The sequence below is a fragment of the Pseudophryne corroboree genome, chromosome 8 (assembly GCF_028390025.1).
Source record: "Pseudophryne corroboree isolate aPseCor3 chromosome 8, aPseCor3.hap2, whole genome shotgun sequence".
Classification (NCBI taxonomy): Eukaryota; Metazoa; Chordata; class Amphibia; order Anura; family Myobatrachidae; genus Pseudophryne; species Pseudophryne corroboree.
Window position 1 is genome coordinate 49,812,154 of NC_086451.1, and position 19,444 is coordinate 49,831,597.

The window sequence follows — 19,444 nt, forward strand, 5'->3', positions numbered from 1 at the left end:
TACGTTGCGTAATGTACGCTGCGTGCGTCTGCCGTTTGGATTGCGTACGCAAGTCTTTTGTTAGGGACACGTGTACGCAAAACAAAGATCCACCGTAACACAATTTCTACCTTTATCAATGTAGATGATCCCTGATCATCTACCACACACCACACTGACTGCCTTATCTCCCAGACAAGCCGTGTGTTGGTCTATACTTTAACTATTACCTCTACTATGAAATAACAGCAAATCTCTTTTAGCACTTTCTATCAACTATAAAACTTGGCAAACAGGAATAGTGATATACGAAATTTGAAAAAGAAATGCAGATAAATGTATGCGTGCGTGTATACGCAAGACAGAAGAGAAATAAAACAGTTTTAAAAGACACAAGCGTTTTGTTCTTACTTCCGGTTCCCGGATTCCTTCAGCACTCTTTATCTAAGCGAAGCAGACGCTTATCCCGTCAGCACTGCGAGACAACCTCCCACCCTTTGCTGGGGGGATAATGTCTGCTGATCTACCTAGTGCAGATATGAGAAGGATAGGACGAGTCCCCAATTGACAATGCTAAATTCCCTTGTCGTATAAACAACCTTTTATGAAGTCTAAGACACTGTACGCTGTTTACTTAAGAAGTACCGTAATGGTACGCTAGTTGCGTAACGATCGCTCAGCCGTAGGCGAGACGCTCAAGCGTCACGTTCGCTCACGGCCCAGTGATCACAGGACACGATATTGGCTATGACTAGAGTAATGATTCGCTATGGCGTAGCGGACGCTCGAGACCACGAGGAGATCACCAGCGGCGCAGACGCTCACAACGCTATACCTTTATGTCTAAACCTTATACCAATGAAATACACGGAATACCTTAATGTGAATACAGGGTGTAAGTGCAACCTTGTGTAACCTGACTAACTACAAAGCTGCTTGAGCGTCACCGACGCTCAAGTGAACACTTAACACTATAGGAAATACACAGATACTGGTTTAGGGTCCAAAGCCTATTAACTGTATTATATCTAATATACTTGTAAAAGGGGATAACAGTACAAATGATACACTACAATATAACAGAGACTTCCTAACCAAAATACAATACTATCTAATACAATACAATACTAGTCTAGGGGAGATACGAGAGAAAGAGAAGGGAAAGAGAGAGAGAGAGAGAGACGGAGAGAGATGAGAGAAATTGGCTCACAGAAAGACAATGATTACGGAGAGAAAACTTACGCACAAGGGTAAACGATCGCATGCGCCTGGACATCCAGCACCCGATTTTCAGCAATGAGAACCGTTGAAGAGTGAGAGCTGGATGTGGTCGGCCTGCCTATTTATGCCCCACACACAATGCAATCTCATAGTCCCTACAATCCCATTGTCCATTGGATGAAGGAATTCGACCCTGTATCACAACAAAAGGTCATAGGTTGATTCATACAGGTGGGCTGTGACGATTTCAAACAGCTCAGGTGGGTGGGGAACTAGGTTTCCCGCCGCATACCTGAGTATGAGTAAATAGTAGAAATGGACATAAACTTCTTATGTCCATAACTATTCGCACGAGCGATTAATACGCTCCAAACCAACACCGGAATATTGCTAATTAAATACTCTTCCGATGGGTACCAAACACTGCTGTATGATTCCTGTTAGACCCTTCGTACAATACAAAGAGGGATTACTTTAAACAGGGACCTTCTATATTAACCAAACTTTCAGAAACTATCAAAGGGATCATGATCTATAAACTACATTAATTGTGAAAATATGTAACGAATGAGTCGCACGCTACGACTACATAAACTCTACCGTAAATACGCATACCGCGCCTGCGAGTGCACGCTATTGCGGGTATGCGCCTTCACGGGAGAGCGTACGCATGCGCAGCACGGACCAGTGTGCGGTGCAAATATGGCAACGTGTATGGGGATATTTTTCTGACTTTGACAAGTGCACCTCAAATTGTACCTGGTCTCTCCCCATTTTCCCCTTTCTATGGGGATTTGATTTCATATCCTAACCTAAACCAGTTGGTAGCACCTTTATGAGCCTTCACATCTCTTTTGCATATACATGTGTGAATCCCTAAAATAAGGGCTTAATTGGATATGATGAAAGGCACCCCAACTTTGTAACATACATAATAATATATTTATCTTGGTGAGGGTTACCCTCCAGACTTGGTGGAAGCTTCTTGCTTGACCAGTATTGGAACTCCTAGATATATATATATATATATATATATATATAAGTAAATAGGGGCACAGCACTCCAAGGCGACTTTAAAACATGACACAGACGGTAGAGCTTCAGCAACGTTTCAATGTAATTCACATTGTCCTCAGGCATACAAATAACACAAACGATACTCACATAAATAGAGACCTCACCAGGTGTGTGGCGCCGTCACTCCGGAAATGGGACAAACACCCGCCCCCAGCGGCGCTTTCATCAATAGTGACATCATCCATGTGCTGAAACCGTTTTTCCGCCGCCGTCAAGGTAATAGACATTATCGGGATTCATCTAACGAATACACTTCAACAGCTAGTGAATCTGATTCATATGCAGCATCCTCCCAGAGGCAGGGCCCTTTAGGGGTAACTACCAGAGCAAAGGAGCGAGGCGACCACGATGGCGAGCGTTCACGCGATGGGGGCAGCAATGGAAAAGGCAAAGGGCGAGGCAGAGCTGCGAAACCACCCAAAGTAAAGAAAGCCCAATAGTTAATTTTTCTGATTACACATTCAATGAGGTAGAACTCCAGGGTCCTGTCCAAGGGACTATCATTTGTTCCTATGCCGAAACCACAACCGTTGCAATGGAAAATTGAAAAATATAGTTTGAATAGAACTCTTAAATTAAAAGAATTCTTTGCCAAACAGCCCCCTCCTGCCGTGTCTAATCCAGTTTCAACTACTATACAAATGCCGGAGAAATTGAAAAAGATTTTGCCCAAATCTACATTTGACCCGCAATCAAACAATGCCTCCATTCGAACATTTATGCGTTTGATAGAACAGGATTGTGACTGGTTAGTGGAGAGACCATCTCCAGTTCGAGATAACCTTACTAAAAGGTCAAAGAGAAGCACTCATCCAATTGGCAGCTAATAAAGATTTAGTGTTCCGATCCGCCGATAAAGGCGGTGCCCTGGTGGTGCAAAATGTGAAGGACTATAAAGAGGAAATTGGTTCACAGTTGGCTGACAGTTGTACGTATTGTCAGCTAATAAGTGATCCAACTGTCCAATTTGTTAAGGATCTTACAGAATGTTTAGATTTGGCGGTACAGTCTAACCTGATTCCAGCAGATATCAGAAGTGCATTGATGCCTTCTCATCCGGCAGTCCCTATATTATATATGACACCAAAAAATCCACAAAAATATGGTCAAACCCCCAGGTCGACCGATCATATCGGCAAGGGGTTCGCTATTTCAGCCTGTGGCCATTTTCCTGGATGAGATATTTCAGCCATACATTCAGCACAATTCTAGATATTTGTTGGATACAAGTACATTATTGAGACGCATTGAGGATTTACCTATGCTGCCAGAAGGTACATTACTCTGCCCAATATGATGTGCAGAGTCTTTATACTTCCATACCCCATGCGGGAGGCTTGGCGGCTGTTGAGCAGTTTCTAAGGGCTCAAATGGATTATGCCGGACCTGATATCTCATTATGTGTGCAATTGTTAGAAATTACATTATGCAAAAATTATTTCCTGTATGACGGCAAATTTTATTTGCAGCGACAAGGGTGTGCGATGGGGTCCAGTGTGGCCCCATCGTATTCGAATATATATGTTTGGAGTAGAGGAGGAGTTGTTGTTTGCTAATACAGAGATATCAAAAAGCATAATTTTCTTTTGAAGATACATTGATGACTTGTTAGTCATCTGGCAGGGCACATGTGAATCACTGACGGCTGTCATTGATGCCCATAATAACAGGGAGCACCCCATAAAATGTACATATTCGATTGCTGTAGATACCATTCAGTTTCTTGATATTCAATTGACTATTGGCAATGGGAGAATAGTGACATCACTCTTCTCCAAACCAACAGACAGGAACAATTTGTTATACTTTAGAAGTTGTCATCCATATTCCCTTAAGCGGGGTCTCTCCTACTCTCAGTTTGTATGGGCTAAGCGCATAACCTCAGATCCAGCATTGGCGGCTGAACAAATTGACAGTATGTCCAAAAATTTTAGGATGCAGGGATATCATCCCACATTGTTAAAGGAAGCTAAGACTAAGGCTTTGGTGTTGGATAGACGTCAACTTCTATACTTGCAGAAAGATCAGTCATCCAGTGCACGCATTCCATGGGTACAAGAATTTAATACAGTCAGAAATTCTATTAAATCCTCAGTAAAAAAACATTGGGAACTTATACAGTTGGATCCTGAGTTGAAATTAACCAATACCAGGATCATGCCCTGTTACAAAAGAACTAGAAATCTACGTGATATATTAGTCAGAACGGATATTTTTAACCCGGTACCGCAATCTGTATTTTATGGCATGAAAAAGGGATGTTATAAATGCACGTGTACTACGTGCCAGTTCCTTATACCAGGTGACAAATTTTAACACCCACATACTGGGAAAACATATCATATCCAACACTGCCTCACTTGTGAGTCTCGCTTTGTGGTTTACCAATTGATTTGCCCCTGTGGGCTGTCATGCATCGGTAAGACCGAAAGAACATTTAAAGAACGTATGGCAGCCCACAGGTCGGCTATTAAGGCTGCTATCAATACTGGTAAAAGTGACCAACCGGTTGCACTTCAGTTTAGTACCGCCCGTCATTCTTTGACATCGGTTAAGTATAGAATGATTGACCAGATTTTGCCCTCCCTTAGAGGTGGCAATCGGGGGTTAAAATTACTACAGAGGGAAGCACAATGGATCCAAAGGTTGGACACTGTGGCCCCACGTGGTTTGAACGAATATTTGACCCTAAGCTATTTCAGATGATTTTATCTTTAGAGTAGGTTATCATTATATTATCAGTGTTGTATATTCTATTTTTGAGTAGGATGTATGCATATGCTGTTAGATATGTGGCTTGTTTCTAGGTGTACTGTATAGTAATAGATCCTGTTGTGTTCAGTTGCAGCGTATATGGTTACTATGGTGATGGGGGAGCACATGGATGACGTCACTATTGATAAAAGCGCCGCTGGGCGGGTGTTTGTCCCGTTTCCGGAGTGACGGCGCCACACACCTGGTGAGGTCTCTATTTATGTGAGTATCTTTTGTGTTCTTTGTAAGCCTGAGGACAATGTGAATTACATTGAAACGTTGCTGAAGCTCTGCCGTCTGTGTCATGTTTTAAAGTCACCTTGGAGTACTGTGCCCCTATTTACTTGTGTTTTACATTTACTGTACGGGCACCCGGCGCACCATTGGAGTTTGCTGATGGGAGAGCCGTACTCTCTACATATACATATATATATATATATATATCTATATCTCTATCTATATCACACACACACACACACACACACACACACACTCATTCGTACATACATACAGTTCACAAACACATAGACAATCACACACATACATAAACAAGCAAGCGCATACATACATACATACATACATACATACATACATACATACACACACACACATACTACATACACACTTACATAAGGTACAATACTACATGTATACTGTACATACCAGCCCAGGGGCTTGCAGGAGACAGGTGACACTAAGAAGAAGGAGGGAGCTGCTGTGGTTGAGCATGCGCAGCCGGCAGCTCCCTCCGGACAATCTGTTTGTAGAGAGCTATGTAGCTCTCTGATGTTGCTGCCCCATGATCGTGATCGCGGTCACGGCTTTTGCTGAGACGGAGACAGAGCTGTCTCCGTCTCTAAAACATTAAACTCAGGTCATCAGGGGGGGTTTCCAGGTACTCAGAACCCCCCCCCCCCCCTGCGTGCGCCACTGTATACTATCTAGATCGATTAGTAAAAGTTACCATCCCGCTATTCAACACTATTATGTAACATAATACACTTCATAAACGTTCTATTGGCTGAGGTGTACCATTGGTGCATCCAATCAATCTCAATCACTCTCATAATAAAGACACGGAGACATAGATTTGGCAGAGAAACTGTTAGCAAATTTATTTAAATCATAAGATTAATCTTTGTACTAGAGCTGTATTAAAAGTAGTGATGAGCGGGTTCGGTTTCTCGGAAAACCGAACCCCCCCGAACTTCACCCATTTTACACGGGTCCGAGGCAGGTTCGAACCTTCCCGCCTTGCTCGGCTAACCCGAGCGCGCCCGAACGTCATCATCCCGCTGTCGGATTCTCGCGAGATTCGGATTCTATATAAGCAGCCGCGCGTCGCCGCCATTTTCACTCGTGCATTGGAGATGATAGGGTGAGGACGTGGCTGGCGTCCTCTCAGTTTATTGTTGAACTTGATTGCTTTATTGCTTAATTGTGGGGAGGACTGGGGAGCAGCTGTTAGGAGGAGTACAGTGCAGAGTTCTGCTGATCAGTGACCACCAGTTTTATCCGTTCTCTGCCTGAAAAAAAAACGCTCCATATCTGTGCTCAGTGTGCTGCATAATATATCTGTGCTCACACTGCTTAATTGTGGGGACTGGGGAGCAGCTGTATATATAGCAGGAGTACAGTGCAGAGTTTTGCTGACAGTGACCACCAGTATACGTTGTCTGCCTGAAAAACACTCCATATCTGTGCTCAGTGTCCTGCTTTATTGTGGGGACTGGGGACCACCAGTATAATTAATATTATATAGGAGGAGTACAGTGCAGAGTGACCACCAGTATACTATATATAGCAGTACGATACGGAAGGCCACTGCTGTGTCTACCTCTGTGTCGTCATTAAGTATACTATCCATCTACATTCTATACCTGTGGTGCATTTTAGTTTTGCAGTTTGCTGACACAGTGACCACCAGTATGCTATATATAGCAGTACGATACGGAAGGCCACTGCTGTGCCTACCTCTGTGTCGTCATTAAGTATACTATCCATCTACATTCTATACCTGTGGTGCATTTTAGTTTTGCAGTTTGCCGACACAGTGACAACCAGTATACTATATATAGCAGTACGATACGGAAGGCCACTGCTGTGCCTACCTCTGTGTCGTCATTAAGTATACTATCCATCTACATTCTATACCTGTGGTGCATTTTAGTTTTGCAGTTTGCCGACACAGTGACCACCAGTATACTATATATAGCAGTACGATACGGAAGGCCACTGCTGTGCCTCCCTCTGTGTCGTCATTAAGTATACTATCCATCTACATTCTATACCTGTGGTGCATTTTAGTTTTGCAGTTTGCCGACACAGTGACCACCAGTATACTATATATAGCAGTACGATACGGAAGGCCACTGCTGTGCCTACCTCTGTGTCGTCATTCAGTATACTATCCATCTACATTCTATACCTGTGGTGCATTTTAGTTGCGCGCAGTATATATAGTAGTAGGCCATTGCTATTGATACTGGCATATAATTCCACACATTAAAAAATGAAGAACAAAAATGTGAAGGGTAAAATAGGGAAAGATCAAGATCCACTTCCACCTCGTGCTGAAGCTGCTGCCACTAGTCATGGCCGAGACGATAAAATGCCATCAACGTCGTCTGCCAAGGCCGATGCCCAATGTCATAGTAGAGAGCATGTAAAATCCAAAAAACAAAAGTTCAGTAAAATGACCCAAAAATCTAAATTGAAAGCGTCTGATGAGAAGCGTAAACTTGCCAATATGCCATTTACAACACGGAGTGGCAAGGAACGGCTGAGGCCCTGGCCTATGTTCATGGCTAGTGGTTCAGATTCACATGAGGATGGAAGCACTGATCCTCTCGCTAATAAAATTAAAAGACTTAAGCTGGCAAAAGCACAGCAAAGAACTGTGCGTTCTTCTAAATCACAAATCCCCAAGGAGAGTCCAATTGTGTCGGTTGCGATGCCTGACCTTCCCAACACTGGACGGGAAGAGCTTGCGCCTTCCACCATTTGCACGCCCCCTGCAAGTGCTGGAAGGAGCACCCGCAGTCCAGTACCTGATAGTCAAATTGAAGATATCAGTGTTGAAGTACACCAGGATGAGGATATGGGTGTTGCTGGCGCTGGGGAGGAAATTGACAAGGAGGATTCTGATGGTGAGGTGGTTTGTTTAAGTCAGGCACCCGGGGAGACACCTGTTGTCCGTGGGACGAATATGGCCATTGACATGCCTGGTCAAAATACAAAAAAAAAAAAAATCAGCTCTTCGGTGTGGAATTATTTCAACACAAATGCGGACAACAGGTGTCAAGCTGTGTGTTGCCTTTGTCAAGCTGTAATAAGTAGGGCTAAGGACGTTAACCACCTCGGAACATCCTCCCTTATACGTTACCTGCAGCGCATTCATCATAAGTCAGTGACAAGTTCAAAAACTTTGGATGACAGCGGAAGCAGTCCACTGACCACTAAATCCCTTCCTCTTGTAACCAAGCTCCTACAAACCACACCACCAACTCCCTCAGTGTCAATTTCCTCCTTACCCAGGAATGCCAATAGTCCTGCAGGCCATGTCACTGGCAAGTCTGACGAGTCCTCTCCTGCCTAGGATTCCTCCGATGCATCCTTAAGTGTAACGCCTACTGCTGCTGGCGCTGCTGTTGTTGCTGCTGGGAGTCGATCGTCATCTCAGAGGGGAAGTCGGAAAACCACTTGTACTACTTCCAGTATGCAATTGACTGTCCAACAGTCCTTTGTGAGGAAGATGAAATATCACAGCAGTCATCCTGCTGCAAAGCAGATAACTCAGGCCTTGGCAGCCTGGGCGGTGAGAAATGTGGTTCCGGTATCCATCGTTAATTCAGAGGCAACTATAGACTTGATTGAGGTACTGTGTCCCAGGTACCAAATACCATCTAGGTTCCATTTCTCTAGGCAGGCGATACCGAAAATGTACACAGACCTCAGAAAAAGACTCACCAGTGTCCTAAAAAATGCAGTTGTACCCAATGTCCACTTAACCACGGACATGTGGACAAGTGGAGCAGGGCAGACTCAGGACTATATGACTGTGACAGCCCACTGGGTAGATGTATTGCCTCCCGCAGCAAGAACAGCAGCGGCGGCACCAGTAGCAGCATCTCGTAAACGCCAACTCGTTCCTAAGCAGGCTACGCTTTGTATCACCGCTTTCCATAAGAGGCACACAGCTGAAAACCTCTTACGGGAACTGAGGAAGATCATTGCAGAATGGCTTACCCCAATTGGACTCTCCTGGGGATTTGTGACATCGGACAACGCCAGCAATATTGTGCGTGCATTACATCTGGGCAAATTCCAGCACATCCCATGTTTTGCGCATACATTGAATTTGGTGGTGCAGAATTATTTAAAAAACGACAGGGGCGTGCAAGAGATGCTGTCGGTGGCCCGAAGAATTGCGGGCCACTTTCGGCATTCAGGCACCGCGTACAGAAGACTGGAGCACCACCAAAAATTCCTGAACCTGCTTTGCCATCATCTGAAGCAAGAGGTGGTAACGAGGTGGAATTCAACCCTCTATATGCTTCAGAGGATGGAGGAGCAGCAAAAGGCCATTCAAGCCTATACATCTGGCCACGATATAGGCAAAGGAGGGGGAATGCACCTGACTCAAGCGCAGTGGAGAATGATTTCAACGTTGTGCAAGGTTCTGCAACCCTTTGAACTTGCCACACGTGAAGTCAGTTCAGACACTGCCAGCCTGAGTCAGGTCATTCCCCTCATCAGGCTTTTGCAGAAGAAGCTGGAGACATTGAAGGAGGAGCTAAAACAGAGCGATTCCGCTAGGCATGTGGGACTTGTGGATGGAGCCCTTAATTCGCTTAACCAGGATTCACGGGTGGTCAATCTGTTGAAATCAGAGCACTACATTTTGGCCACCGTGCTCGATCCTAGATTTAAAACCTACGTTGTCTCTCTCTTTCCGGCAGACACAAGTCTGCAGAGGTTCAAAGACCTGCTGGTGAGAAAATTGTCAAGTCAAGCGGAACGTGACCCGTCAACATCTCCTCCTTCACATTCTCCCACAACTGCGGGTGCGAGGAAAAGGCTAAGAATTCCGAGCCCACCCGCTGGCGGTGATGCAGGGCAGTCTGGAGCGAGTGCTGACATCTGGTCCGGACTGAAGGACCTGCCAACGATTACCGACATGTCGTCTACTGTCACTGCATATGATTCTCTCACCATTGAAAGAATGGTGGAGGATTATATGAGTGACCGCATCCAAGTAGGCACGTCAGACAGTCCGTACGTATACTGGCAGGAAAAAGAGGCAATTTGGAGGCCCTTGCACAAACTGGCTTTATTCTACCTAAGTTGCCCTCCCTCCAGTGTGTACTCCGAAAGAGTGTTTAGTGCAGCCGCTCACCTTGTCAGCAATCGGCGTACGAGGTTACTTCCAGAAAATGTGGAGAAGATGATGTTCATTAAAATGAATTATAATCAATTCCTCCGTGGAGACATTCACCAGCAGCAATTGCCTCCAGAAAGTAGTACACGGGGACCTGAGATGGTGGATTCCAGTGGGGACAAATTAATAATCTGTGAGGAGGGGGATGTACACAGTGAAAGGGGTGAGGAATCGGAGGATGATGATGAGGTGGACATCTTGCCTCTGTAGAGCCAGTTTGTACAAGGAGAGATTGATTGCTTCTTTTTTGGTGGGGGCCCAAACCAACCAGTCATTTCAGTCACAGTCGTGTGGCAGACCCTGTCACTGAAATGATGGGTTCGTTAAAGTGTGCATGTCCTGATTATACAACATAAGGGTGGGTGGGAGGGCCCAAGGACAATTCCATCTTGCACCTCTTTTTTCTTTCATTTTTCTTTGCATCATGTGCTGTTTGGGGACAATTTTTTTGAAGTGCCATCCTGCCTGACACTGCAGTGCCACTCCTAGATGGGCCAGGTGTTTGTGTCGGCCACTTGTGTCGCTTAGCTTAGTCACACAGCGACCTTGGTGCGCCTCTTTTTTTCTTTGCATCATGTGCTGTTTGGGGACTATTTTTTTGAAGTGCCATCCTGTCTGACACTGCAGTGCCACTCCTAGATGGGCCAGGTGTTTGTGTCGGCCACTTGTGTCGCTTAGCTTAGCCATCCAGCGACCTCGGTGCAAATTGTAGGACTAAAAATAATATTGTGAGGTGTGAGGTGTTCAGAATAGACTGCAAATGAGTGGAAATTATGGTAATTGAGGTTAATAATACTATGGGATCAAAATGACCCCCAAATTCTATGATTTAAGGTGTTTTTGATCCAAAACACACCCGAATCCGACAAAAAAATTTCGGTGAGATTTTGCCAAAACGCGTCCGAATCCAAAACACGACAGCGGAACCGAACCCAAAACCAAAACACAAAACCCGAAAAATGCCCGGTGCACATCACTAATTAAAAGGTGTATGGTGGCAAAGAAAGGACGGCCAGAAATCCCCAGTCTGCAATGCTCAGACGTCAAATAACACAAAAACAAGCATTGCACACGTAGATCGCCCAGTGTGCCCATATAAAAAAACAGTACAATCAAACAAGAAGGTATCAACTCAGCCTCGCTGAACTATCCACCTGCCAGGTGGTGATACTGCCCCCCGTCGGGGTGGTACAGCTAAATACTAGCCAGGAAGGGAGTGTACCTCAAATTCCCAATTGCACAGGGACTGGTGAAACTGCCGTTCACCACAGCAAGGTTCTAACCCGCAGCAACCGCCGCACCGCCACCATACGCACTAAACAAACAGAGACACCGCCCTAAACAGATCCTCAACAAACAAACCTAGACCTTCTTCTGACAAATGCACCCCGTCCTCCCGGTAAAGGCTCTTAAAATGGAATTGAATTTGCCGGTGGGGCACTATGCCTCCAGCATTTGCTAACACAGACTTCGCTACAGCGGCATTTAACTTTTTCAGAGCCTCGTCAATTGCCGGTAAATCTCGCACCCCCCGCCAAGTCTGGCGTAGTACAATGTAAGACCAGACTATCCTGCAGGCCGGCCAGGCTCCTAGGACCACTGACAAATCCAACAATATGGCGCGCCATAGTTCAACAGTGGGGACCTGACCTAAATCGTTTCCCCCCACGTGCACTACCAGTACGCGTGGAATTCCAAAGCGCTGTGCCAGCCGTAACAATCGAGGCCTAAAAGTACGCCACTGCATACCCCTGAAACCAAGCCAGCGCACTCTGCTGGAACTTACAAACCCCGGGGGTTTCCTTGCAGCCACATAATCAGCCGCCCAGAATACAAAAGAGTGACCTACAATCCAACAAACCTGGGAGTCAAAACGTGGACCTAAAAAGGAGGGGAGGAAGGGTAGTAGAAGAAATTAATAATGCGTTCCAAAGAGCATGGTTACATTAAATTGAGGATCTTCCAAAGAAAAAATTTGAAATACCCTGCTTGCCATCTTGCTAAAGAGGCGTGAGCGACATGACATGAGACACAGGAGGGAAGGCATGGGGGTAGGGGGGGTAAGGTTAACACAAGTGAAACTCGGCGAGAGGTGAAATGATGAAAAACCTGCTGAGGGACATTATATGACCGAATTGTTCGAATTATAAAGCCGAATTAGCCGAATTGAGTCCGTCAGTTCAGGTAAAAATATTCAAATCACTCAAGACCCACCAAAGCCAACAGTGGTGAGTTGCTAAACCCGAGTAGGAAGGACCAGGGGGAACAGACAAAAACAATACATGACAAACGTAAACAGAAACCAATAACATAAAAACAATGCAACTTGGCCAGCGTGAATTACCGCAATGGCCTAACATAACGTTTGTAACTGGCCGATTTCCATTGGCCCAAAGCTTTGATCTCCGCAATTGAACCGCCTGTCTCCGCTGCTGAGGTGGCTGTGCCAATGCGAAATGAGTGTGTACCAAAATCCAGAGGTGAGAGGCCGATGTTTGCAATGCAGCGCTTAAGGAACCAACCAAATTGGTATTTTGTAAGGGGTGACCCATCTACATGCACTAGCCATGAGCCGTCAACGAGTGGGCGCTGCTGCCTGTACAAGTGATCCAGTGCTACCGGGCAGATTCATTGGTCCTTTGATGAGGGCAACGAAATCCACTTACCCCGACCCGTCTGGTCGGTTTTTGATCGCCGGATTCTAACCAGAACTGACCTCTCCTCCCGCAGGACGTCTGACTGGTGCAGCGTCGCCTCCCCCCGGTTGGAGGGTGCCACTAGCTCAGATACTCGTAGGGCTCCATGAAAAGCTAAAGTAAAAGCGACCTGTACTAGCAGTGTCTCATATCCCCCCGACCGCCTCTAATACCACTGGGAGCAACTGAATATCTAGGGGCCTCCTTCGATCCGCCGCGGCTGGGGAGGCCCTTGCCCACCCCTTAAGGGCCTTGGAAATTATAAAGCTTCTGGTGTGGTCGGGAACGCCCTTTAGTTTGGAATAGAAGGAGATCCCTGCCAACGCCCGCGCCATGTATGCTTTGGACTTGCCCGACACGTAGTAGCTCCAGATAAAGGAAAGGATCGTCTGATGCCCACTCTTACCTGCTTGCCTGTGGCTGCGGGCATATGCCTCCCATTCCTTCCAGGCCTGCCGATAGTATTGTAATGTGGCTGGTGCTAAAGCCCGCTCTGCTAAGCCCTCCATGCCGGCTTGATTACCTGCCAAACATAAGAAGGGAAGGCGTACACACTTGTTCAGTGTCAGGTGCCAGGGCTCGAAACCGGTCCCACTGGAACCGGGAAAAGGCATCTGCTACTTCGTTCTCGACCCCCGGCACGTGCCGTGCTTTAAAAGTGATGTTACAACGGAGGCACGTAAGGACCAACTGCGCGAGGAGACGCAAAGCAAGTAGGGAAGTTGCGCGCTGCTGGTTGACTGTATATACCACCCCCAGGTTATCACACCTCATAAGTATTCTGCAGTTGTGCAGTCTCTCCCCCCAGATTTCTAAAGAGACCATGATTGGAAACAGCTCGAGAAGTAGCAAATCCTTTGTCAAACCCTTTTCCAGCCACTCGTCTGGCCAAGCACACGCACACCAGGCCCCGTTGAGGTAACATCCGAAACCTGAAGACCCGGCGGCATCCGTGAAGAGCTGTAGCTGGAGATTATCTGCGACCGGGGCTGGCCATAGCCTGACCCCATTGAACTCCTCTAAGAAGGAGACCCAAATAGCCATGTCCCTCTTGACTTCAGATGACAGCCGTATTAGGTGTCTGGGTTTTGCAAACCCGGCCGTGGCCCTCTCTAATTTCCTAGAGAACACCCTACCCATGGGAATAATTCTGCAAGCAAAGTTCAAAAGTCCAAATAGTGATTGCGCCTGCTAGTGCTGCCCGCAATTTGTCCACCTTATCTCTGGGTAGGCGACACGATCCTGCGCAGGTATCGATTTCAATACCCAAAAATGACAAGCAGGACACTGGCCCTCCGTTTTTTCACTCGCAATGGGAACCCCAAAGTGTCTGAAAAGTGATTGTAATGAAAACATTAGGGAACTGCACCTATCTGAATTGGCGGGGCCGACGCAGAGGAAATCGTCCAGGTAGTGGGCTAGCCCATGCCCGCAGGAGTATTCAACGCACCAGTGGAGGAAAGTGCTGAAACGTTCAAAGAATGTGCATGACACTGAGCATCCCATCGGCAAGCACTTGTCGATGTAATACCTGTTGTCCAAACGGAAACCCATGAATCTGAATGATTCCGGATGTAGGGGGAGCAGCCGGAACGCTGATTCAACATCCACCTTACCCATGAGTGAGCCCGGCCCGTAAGTGCGGACCACCTCTAAGGCCTCATCGCATGACTGATACACCACCGAAGAAACTTCCGATAGTATGGCATAGTTCACTGATGACCCTGCTGGGTAGGATAGGTGCTGAATGAGCCGGTATTTACCTGGCGTCTTTTTTTGGCACTATTCCCACCGGTGACAGAACCAAATCGGGCATGGGCGGCTTAGCGAATGGCCCCACCATTCTGCCTAACCTAACCTCCGCTGCAACTTTGTCTTGTATCACCTGTGGCAACTCGCTTGCGGACTTCAGGTTCTTAGGCGATCCCGTAAAAACCTTTCCGTAAACCGGTAAATGAAAGCCAAGTCTAAAACCATTGGACAAAAAGGCAGCGTCCCGTTCGTCTGGATACCAGGCCAGCCATTTGGACATTGACCCCAGACGAACAGGGGACGCCGCCTTACTTAGGACCTGCGGGCCTAGTTGCGGAGCCGGGCTTCTGCTGTGCCCCGGCTTTGAAACATCGCGCAATGGGATGGGTGCCTCCGCAGTGCATGCAGAGATGTCGAAAATGACACCTGCGACCTTGTGCGCAGGTAGCATTGTTGAAAGCAAAGTATTTCCCCCAAGACGTTCGCTGCGTATTTTGGCGAAACGCCGTTGGAGACTTGCCCTTGACGGAGGTTTCCTTGCCCGTGGCTGATTCATCGCCCCCAGGCGCTTCTGTTACCTCCAGGCAAACCTCAATGTCTTTTGACCCCAAGGTCACAACACACATGCCGTCCTGCTTTCTGCGGAACTCCTCATCATATGTACTTCACGCCATGCTGCGGGATGAAAGCTGCATACTATGCACTAGGTGGAGGTACCTGATAACATTTATGTGTTCCTCCGGGCGTGTCTCAAGATAGCTCGCTGAAAATATGCAAAACCCCGCTAGCCAATTATTATATGACTTGAATGCGTCTATGCCGCTTTCTCCCTTTGCCCTGGCTGATTTGAAGCCTTTTTGGCTTTTTCTGTCAAAACAAACATAATGGCATTTGCGTATCTTGGTGCGGCAAGACTCCCTCAAACCGCGCAATACTGCAGTGTTCTCACACTGTGTCCCTGCTGACTGCGAGCTATCCTCCCTCTGTCTTTTTCGCCTGTGGAGGCGATGTCCCTGTCTAGCCTGCCAGCTGGCCTCGCGTTTAGCATACCTGGCTGCCTGTTTACGCTCTCTGTGTGCGACATCGGCCTGAGACCCTAAAGATAACAAAGAGGAAAACAAAGTGCTAGAGCCCGACAGAGACCCACCTGATGCATGTGATGTGCTGGTCCCAGTGGTACCCGTGGACGACTTCTCATCAGACTCACTGTCCTGTTGCTTGCCCTCCTCTGTAACGTAATCTGAAACAGATGGAAACACATCCTCCTCACCCTCTACAGGGTCCTGCCTTACTGACACATCCGCATTGACCACTGGGGAGGTCTCAGTAGTTGTTGAGTGATGCCCCAGGGCCGGAGCCACCGCACCTAACAAATGTGCCAATTGGGCAGCGCCTTGCGTGTTATGGTGTGAATTTGCTGTTGTGGCTGGGCCTAGCGCGGACAAGAACGGCGTTAAAACCGTTGCTAATGCAGATATTGCAGCTAGCGCTGTCGCAGGGTCCTGCTGGCCTGCCGTAGCTATGTTGCTGACACCCGTAACCCCGAGTTTTGAGATGCCGGCGCAACCCCTGCCGGCACTCTGGAAAAATGTGCACGTGCGTGCCTACTTCCCCCTGCTGATTCGTGTAGTTTCAACTGATGCCTATGCCTTGTCGCATGCGAGCTGCTCCCACCGCCAGCATGCGGCTGAGCTGCTTTGCTTGCATCTGCATGGGCTCCCTTAGTGCCCACATGTGCAGATTTTCCTTTGCCATGGGACCTGCGGCGCTTATGTCGCGTTGATGTGTCCCTCTCCGCAGGATAAAACCCCTGCAAGGTCCTCCCTGCCGTCGCTGGTCCTATTTCCCTGCCCCCATACTCTCCCCTGCCTGTTTTCGCGCCCCAGAGGCTGCCTCTGCCCCTGCAGTGTGATTGCCTGAGGCTTACCCCTGTGTGGACGTGATCTCGTTGCCAAGGGCATACTGCCCCCCCCCACTCCGCAAAATCTCCGGCTGAGCCCCCAGCCTCCGACGGCTGCAACCACCCGGAGTCTGCTGGTAAACCGGATGCCGACTCACAAGGGGGGTTGAGCCTGCGGTCCATGATGCGTGGCCACCTGCGATGTGTCCGCGGGCGAGTGACGCTTGTTTCCTCATGCTGCCCCGCCGGGGAACCAGAGGCTTCCCCGACGCTGGGAGATGCTGGCCCCGATGCTCCTCCCCCACTTCCGGTGGGACGCATCAGGCCGGACGCAGTTCGCGAGCATGGTACTGACCCCGTCCTTGAGCGGGATTTACGTCCGCTCACAATTGTCACGGCCGGGGAGGTCAGCGGCCGCAGCCATCGCGGCCTAGACAGGGGCACCACTATAGCATGCGGGGACCTGTGGAGAGCGGCGGGGACGCGGCATTGCAGGGCCCAGGTGAGGCTGATCCACTAATTGGCCTGGGCACAGTGGGGCTGCTGGGATGTTTCATGAGCTAGCGACGTAGGCTGCATTGATAATTTAAATGCTGAGGAGGACTGCAAATTACTCTATCCTCCTAAGCATGTAACTCTACTGAAAACACAGGCAATGATAAATAACCCCTTAAGGATAGGGTAATTTATATAAGCAATATATAAGGCAACTAATGAAAATAGAAGTAAGATGTAGGAGGAAGGAGAAGGAGAAAAAACAGTAGAAGGAGGAATAGTACAAGGAAAAATTGCAGCACTGTGCACTCACCAAAATGCAGGACAAAGAGACCTAGACCCCCACAGACAACCCCTTAGATACCTTTTCCTTGCTAGCACGCCCCCTGCCACCATAGGCTAACACCTTGATTTACGATGCACCACTGCCAGCCCCCTAGCCAAGAAGTTTAGGGCAGACCTCCCTTCTCATGTGATCGCTCGGTTCTCATTCTGCTATATGAATAAAGATAATTTGACTACGTAGTGTTGGCCTACTTTATGCGATCATTCTGGTTACTACAACCACACCACACTGGACACGCCCAATCTCTTTTGATCTTGGAAGCAAAGCTGTGTTGGGCTCGGACAGTACTGGGATGGGGGACCCCTCGGGAAGACCGGGAGTTGTAGGTTGAACATGAGCATATAGGACCAATTTCATAAACTACTTCTACATACCCCTGAATATAATGTCATTACATTGATCCACGATGCTTAATAATACTAATATATGTACTAATAATAACAAGGAAGAATTGTTTATTCCATTGAATAAAATTATTTAGTCTTTTATAATATGTTATTATTATTCATTAAAATTAGTTATATACTACATCATTTATTTTTGAGATATCAGAGACTACTAATTAATATATTACTAGTATTGTTATAAAATATTAAATTTAGTTTAGTAGATTTAATATTGTTAAAAGCTCATAATATATTATGTGTCATAAATAATAATGTTCTAGTATTTAAGATACGCAGCAAAAAAAATTTGTGTACATTCTGGAGAGATTGTAAAATCATGCTGCAATAATTAAGAACAAATGGTGGACGGAATTTGTTGTTATGAAATGCCCATATTCCCAAAGACATTCTTCAATAAAATGGCCGCTGCCGACTATCTTAATAAATATTGAACAATCACCGGAAGTGCATCATAAGAACAACATATGCGTTTCATGACGCGGAAGCTGTAGCACCAGCTTATCAACACATGTGACCCTGAAAGGAAGTGCGCAACCGGAAGTACGAATAGACATGACAACGCGGAAAGGTCATCCTCTGCCGATTGACATGCCCAGTGAGTCCCACTGGAGACAGGAAGTGGGACGGAAATGACGCTTCTGAGATCCGGACAGGAAGTCCCGGTCTCCTACGTTCAGATATACTTTTTGGACATTTTATGTATTGAATATTTTTATTCTAATGTTATACTTATTATCACTATCCCATTTGGTTTTACCTTCCATGAAAGTTATGATGAAAATAAGTGTTTTTATGAACCTCACCTCTAGCTCCAAAATTTTACAGGAAGTGATGTCACTTCCTGTGTTTGTAATTGAATAGGGTATTTATACCAGTTTAATCTCATTCCCTCTCCACCCCTTGATAAAGTCCAAAGGATGAAATGCGTTGGGTATTCTAAATACACCTCACCTCTGAAAAGATAAGCATTTTATATGGTTATTACTTTTTAATGTACTATTAAATATTTTCTAAATATTTTTTAAGTAAGTTAGGGGGACATTTACTAAGCAGTGATAAGTGTGGAGAAGTGAGCCAGTGGAGAAGTGCCCATGGCATCCAATCAGCACTGAAGTAACATCTATAATTTGCATACTATAAAATTATACAGAGCAGCTGATTGGTTGATGGGGCAACTTCTCCACTGGCTCACTTCTTTGCTCTTATCACTGCATAGTAAATGTCCCCCTAAGTCTTTTCCAATAGCCTTAAACTAACAATTTTATCTAATTCATTTATTTTGTGTGATCCTGTTTGACATAATTTTTACTTTGTGTAAGGCAAAAACTACCAAGGTAGAATTGGCGCTGACAAGTGCTGTAAGACTTCAAGCTGCTG

The 19,444-nt window shown here is 46.6% G+C and overlaps 1 protein-coding gene and 1 pseudogene across 5 annotated transcripts in view; both read left to right on the forward strand.

The window, feature by feature from the left end:
- ALAS2 (5'-aminolevulinate synthase 2) overlaps nt 1-19,444 on the forward strand; it is a 129,244-nt gene that overhangs the window by 16,952 nt on the left and 92,848 nt on the right. For 3 of the 5 annotated variants that reach the window (XM_063936348.1, XM_063936347.1, XM_063936350.1), the window contains one exon: nt 5,120-5,253. The exons of the other annotated variants lie outside the window; for them this stretch is intronic. The gene's annotated coding sequence lies outside the window, so the exon portion shown is untranslated. The remainder of the gene's footprint in view (nt 1-5,119; nt 5,254-19,444) is intronic. 5 annotated transcript variants of the gene reach the window in all.
- LOC134950561 (5S ribosomal RNA) lies at nt 17,871-17,989 on the forward strand (annotated as a pseudogene).